At 38.4% G+C, this 6,079-nt stretch overlaps 1 protein-coding gene across 8 annotated transcripts in view; it reads left to right on the top strand.

Moving 5' to 3' along the window:
- Positions 1-3,789: 3,789 nt before the first annotated feature.
- LOC124870470 overlaps positions 3,790-6,079 on the top strand; it is a 36,585-nt gene continuing 34,295 nt past the window's right edge. For 6 of the 8 annotated variants that reach the window (XM_047369176.1, XM_047369174.1, XM_047369170.1 and 3 more), the window contains exon 1: positions 3,791-3,941. The gene's annotated coding sequence lies outside the window, so the exon portion shown is untranslated. Of the gene's footprint in view, positions 3,942-6,079 lie in introns of all 8 variants that reach the window. The other 2 variants (XM_047369175.1, XM_047369171.1) reach the window with 1 other exon arrangement.

The following is a 6,079-nucleotide window of genomic DNA, read 5'->3' as shown; positions in this document are numbered from 1 at the left end:
AGCAACTAAAGGAGCTACATCCATTAATATTTTGCTTTTCCTTCCCATAGAAAGTACTCCTGGATCCGTGCTTCTGTGTTCTCTTTCTGTCTCTGCTCTGTTCTCTCAAACCCCCAGTCGGTCGTGGCAGATGGTCGCTCACACAGAGCCTGGTTCTGCTGGAGGTTTCTTCCTGTTGAAAGGGAGTTTTTCCTCTCCACTGTCGCTACATGCATTTGTTTTTAATAGAATCAATTTTATTTAAAAAGAATCCCATAAAGTCATGACTGTTGAGAGCTATGGGAGCTATGACTCTGTGTAAGTTTAGCAACTGTACTAAAGAGAAACCTAGGATTATTTTTATTCTCTTCTATTAATGATGAGAAATAAGCTATTCTAGCTTGGTGAAGTGTCTTTTTATACAACAGTAGACTATTTTTCCAGATTAAGTATGAATCCTCTAGGTGTGTAGAGGACCATTTTCTCTCCAGTTTTCTAACATTGTGCTTTAAAAGTATGCAGCTCTGAATTAAACCAGGGAGCTAGCCTCTTATAAATAATTACCTTCTTTTTCAAGGGGTCTGCATTGTCTAATGCATCACGCAATGATGAAGTCACACTATGAACAAGAGAATCAATTTGTGAAGGGGAAGAACAAAATTAGAGAAACACAAATTATAGGTTTAAAAGTTTGCTGGTGTTTTTTCAAACCTCAAAGTCCTTGCGAAAAATCTAATCTGGTACAGCTCTAACAAAATGATTGGAATAATTACAACATTTTGGCAGGAATTTCTGTTATTTTTATTGTATGAACAGAATGTTATTGGGAGGATCCTACCAGTGGCTACATGATCTGCTGGGAATTCCTCATGTACTACTCACACATGCACCTAGTAATTTTCCACTCTCTCTGTCAAGATTGGTTATCAAGCATTTGAGAGACTTCTGCTCCTCCCCACCTTTCCTATCCGCCTTTATCACTATTTACATGCTAACATCATAACTGCTGTCTGTGTTTGACTCGCAAGTTCCACACAAACTTGACCCTGCCCTTGTCTCGGGTGAATTCTTAGCCAGAAACCAGAGAGGAGACAAAAGGTCTCAGATCACCTTTTCATCCGGAGGAAAGTGAGAAAATGGAAACGTACAGAAGTTTGGCCAATGGGCTCTTTTATGTGGTCCGGAACTGTTTTTCCTTATGCAACAGGCAGTTTCACAGAGATCATTTTGTGGCACAGAAGCTCTGAGGGTGTGCTGGGGTTTGTTTAAAGATGCTTTGCTCCACTGGTCAAGCCACCTTTGGGGGGTGTCGAAATCTGTGGATTACATGACGTGGAGGTAAACACAGTTTAGGAAACCTGAGAACATGACATGGACAGGTAGAGTGCATAAATAGCGCACATGAATGGTGGAGCTGCATTATTATTTCATAATGATTGAGACACTGGGTTATTTTTTATATTCATACATAACATGTACAGTCAGCAATTACGGCAACTTTGACCTTCTGTAGTGTCACTTCTGGCATTAAACGAAAAAGTAAATTCATAAACTGTACATTTTTAGAAAGAAAATAATATATAGGGAAATTATTTTGCATATTATATCAGATCAAATGGCACACAATAACTGGTATTTAGAGTCATATACATTGATCTTTTTTATAAGAAGTACATGGAAGCAGGTTGTATTAATTAAGTCTTTTAAAATATCCTGGTTCTCCATAACCTTTGTGTTGTGGACACTAATGTTCAGTATGCCCTGCCCAATCAATGCCACGTTAAATCCGTGGACTCCACATGGTTTTCAGGTGTACCACTCCGGGTGAAAAGAGCGGGTAACCTTTCTCCCACTTGGCAGATCTTCCAGCTCTGGAATTGGTTTTCCTCTCTCTAAAACCTCGTGTTTCTACTAAAAATCTACTTCAGAAAAATAATTTTCCAGTTTTGAGAAGTAATCTTCCATTTTGTCTGACTAGATTTAAGTGAGAGTAACAGGTCTTGTCGGTGAAAACACCCCTGACCTCGTAGCTGAAGAATAAGAAGCGACGTGCTGTTAGCTGTCTCTGCCTATGGGGCTCAGCACTGCCCCCTACCAGTACGGCGCGGTACTTTTTGCCTCATCCTGCGTCCATTTTCACTGTGCATTTATAGCCGCTTGGAATGATTAAATATGTCACACACATTCATTAAATATATTAGACAGACTGTGAAACGTCAGCATGTGTTGTAAATGTGTAATCCAGCATGTATATTAGTGATATAAAGAGAGACACCAATGAGCATGCGCCAACTGCCTGCATCAATCAGTGCCATCAGCGGTGAGGTACAGCTATTCACTGCCTCGCCTTCCCTTTCTCCTATGTATTTGAATCGGTAATGCGTGAATTCAACGATTTTGACCATAAAATGTGGAAATCATACAGAAAACACATTTATAGAACAGTTAAAAGGAGAAATTGATTTTCTATTACTATTTTACTTCTCACGATGACAGCCTCCGCTGACTGCACGTCACCGGTCAACTCTAAAACCCAAAACATTGATGTGTAATTAAAAAAAATATATTTGCATTTTATTTAATATGTAAATAAATACAGAAATAAATTTTGGCAGATAAATCACGGTAAAAAAAAATAACATACTGACATTATTTAGTGGTCTTGTGTACAATATTAATCAATCCATCCAATATTTATGCCCGCTTATCCTAGCAGCGTCGCAGGGGGTTTGAGGCCTTTATCCAGCGGTTAAACAAAACAACTCGCCAGTCCATAACAGGGGAACACCTAAAGATTGATAAATTAAACTAGCAGTTATTTTTTTGGCCTGTGGGAGGAACACAGACATGCAGAGAGAACGTGTACTGTCATAGTCATAGTACCTAATTTCACTAATTGAAACATTATATTGATTAATTACACATCGGCAGGTGTTTTCAAGCCTTTGTTTCTGCTAATTGTGATGGTTTTCCGCCTACAGCTAATGAAAACATGACATTTATGGTTGTAATATAGTAAGACAAACAAAAAAAAAAACATCTTTAAAACAGAAATCTGGGCTGAATTAAATATGTTTAATGCCTGCTTAAAGTTTATTTTTTAAAAGGTAGGCCTACTTTTAATCTGAGAAAGGAGCCTCATCAGGAACGACTAATCTGAAGTTGGCTTCCGATTGTACTTTCCGATTCGGGAAACAGTTAAAGGGATATTCCACCTAATGTTTCATTACATGGAGCATCTTTAATCGGCTCCAGCTCAAAAACTACATTACTTAGACACTTCAAACCTGGACTACATTCATAGCAGAATCTTTCAAACCCAGTTTCAAACCCAGTTTGTGAAACCTTTATTTACTTTGTGAAAGTTCCACAAAGGGCGATTTCAATGTTTGTTTTGCATCTGGACCACCTGAAAACTGGACTAGATTTTTCTAGATTAATAGCAGAATTTTTAAAGCCAGTTTGGGATTTTCAAAAAATTTATTTAATTTGTGAAAGTTCCATAAAGGGCCATATTAGTGCTCAGAACACATATTCTGATTTATTGAATATGACTGTGGAAAGAGTCTGAGAGACGGACCTGGGACCTTCTTGTTACAAGGCAACAGTGCTACTACATATTACATAATATTATATTTCCTGTACCTACAGTAAAACTTAAACGGACATGTATGTGCATATCTAACTTCTAAATTAATAGGGATAACCAACTGAACATTAATTAATAAATAATAAATAAACAATACAAACATAAGTAAACGGTCGCCTTTTGAAGTGAATGTATTATTTCCGTGTTCTTGGGGCAGCTCCTGAACGCATCTTGAATGCAGATGTTGCGGAGCTGCGAAGTTTAAAAACCTCCTGGAAGTCTGACAGTGAACGAGCCTTCGGGGGAGTTTTTTTTACATCAGTCATTGTGGAAGTAGGAGGAGGCGAGGCGAGGCGTCTCTGAGGTTCCTCCGGTAGGCTCAAACTGCTCAGCCTTACTTTAACTTTGGTTATTTATGCGTTTTTAGAGCTGGTAATAGTTTTAAACATGACGTCTTGTGTTTATCACAGGAGCTTCTAAGTATGCGCGAGCGAGCTTTTAGCATGTTAGCTAAACTGTAACCAACGGTTCTTTACAGTCTTCGCTTCAACACAACAGAGAAGGTCCGTTACAACAGTAAAATCATATACTCTTCTGCGGAGCTGTTGAACGTATTTATTTATTTGGGGTGGCAGGGGTCAGAACTATTTTCTGGTGCCTTGCAAAAGTATCCATACCCATTGAAAGTTCTCAGTTTGTTACGCTACAACGAACATCTATGTATTTTACTGTTTTAATTTTGATATAACAGCACACACTAGCAAATAATTGTAAAGGAAAGGCATGCATGGTTTTCAAAATCTATTAGAAATAAAAATCTGAAAAGTATTATATGCATTTATTTTTTTAACCCCTTTACTCTGATACCAAAAACTAAATCCAGTGCTGCCAACTGCCTACAAAAGTCAATGTTAATGGATGTAGCTCCTTTAGTCGTTTCACCTAGAAAGAAAGAACAGATAAACTCTGAGCCAGTTTTCAAGGTTAGAGTCTGAAAGAGAGCACATATAATTAGTTACAGTAAAAGCTCAGTCAATTTCCAGAAGAGAGAGAAAGGGTTAAACACTAAAAGACAGGGCCATGTGGATCATCGGTAGAGGGTGAGAATTAAGTTGTTGCCAGCAGAAGCTCGGACGATTCCCCTCTCCAGAAAGGTGTCACAGGTAGACACAGAGCCAGGCAAGGTGTAGCTTCTAGGAAGAGAATAGAGAACAATGTTAAAAGTTGAAATAACAGCAAATAATGCAAAATTGGTAAGTAGAGTGAGAATGTAGCGAAGAGGGTGAAAGTGGTTGTTATGTCCTCCAGCAGCCTAAGCCTATAGCAGCATAACTACACAGATAGTTTCAGTTCAGATTATTTAGTTAAACTGCGCTTATTTACAACAATGTCGTCCCAAAAAACCCCACAAAGGGTCCCACTGATGGTCATTGTTATACTAAAAACCACAAGGATTGGGATACCTCTCTCTGTCAGACTGATTATAACCATTGGAAAAGAGAAGGGGTCATACAGGTAGCAGAAATGGAGGGTGTGTTTGCACCTTAACCATAACTGAGCCGGTTTAGGCTAAACCTGACTCTCCCTTACTCCAACCAACAGGGAGGGAGGAAGGCTCCCTCCCTGATAAACTAAGCCACTCTAACTATAAGCTTTATCAAAAAGGAAAGTTTTAAGCCTAGCCTTAAAAGTAGACAGGGTGTCTGCCTCATGGACTAAAACTGGGAATTGGTTCCACAGGAGAGGAGCCTGATAACTAAAGGATCTGCCTCCCATTCTACTTCTAGAGACTCTAGGAACCACCAGTAAACCTGCAGTCTGAGAACGAAGTGCTCTGTTAGGAACATATGGACCAATCAGATCTCTGATGTATGATGAAGCTAGATCATTAAGGGCTTAATATGTGAGGAGGAGAATTTTAAATTATTTTCTAAATTTAACAGGGAGCCAATGAAAGGAAGCTAAAGTAGGGGAAATATGATTTCTCTTTTTAATTTTCATCAGAACTCTTGCTGCAGCATTTTGAATCAGCTGAAGGCTTTTAACTGCATTTTGTGGACATCCTGATAGTAACGAATTACAATAGTCCAGCCTTGAAGTAACAAATGCATGGACTAGTTTTTCAGCATCACTCCTGGATTGGATATTTCTAATTTTGGCAATGTTCCGGAGATGAAAGAAGGAAATCCTATAAACCTGTTTAATATGGGATTTAAATGACATGTCCTGGTCAAAAATAACACCAAGGTTTTTTACTTTATTATCGGAGGTCAATTTAATGCCATCCAGGTTAAGTGATTGACTAAGCAGTTTCTTTTTTAAAGACTCCGGTCCAAAGACGACAACTTCTGTCTTGTCTGAATTTAGAAGCAAAAAATTTAAAGTCATCCAAGTTTTTATGTCTTCAAGACATGCTTGTAGTCTGTCTAACTGGTTGGGCTTATCAGGATTTATGGATAAGTAAAGTTGAGTATCATCAGCATAACAGTGAAAATTTATTCTATGCTGCCT

The sequence above is a fragment of the Girardinichthys multiradiatus genome, chromosome 6, assembly GCF_021462225.1.
Source record: "Girardinichthys multiradiatus isolate DD_20200921_A chromosome 6, DD_fGirMul_XY1, whole genome shotgun sequence".
NCBI classification, from domain to species: Eukaryota; Metazoa; Chordata; class Actinopteri; order Cyprinodontiformes; family Goodeidae; genus Girardinichthys; species Girardinichthys multiradiatus.
This window is presented reverse-complemented; position numbering and strand designations above follow the sequence as displayed.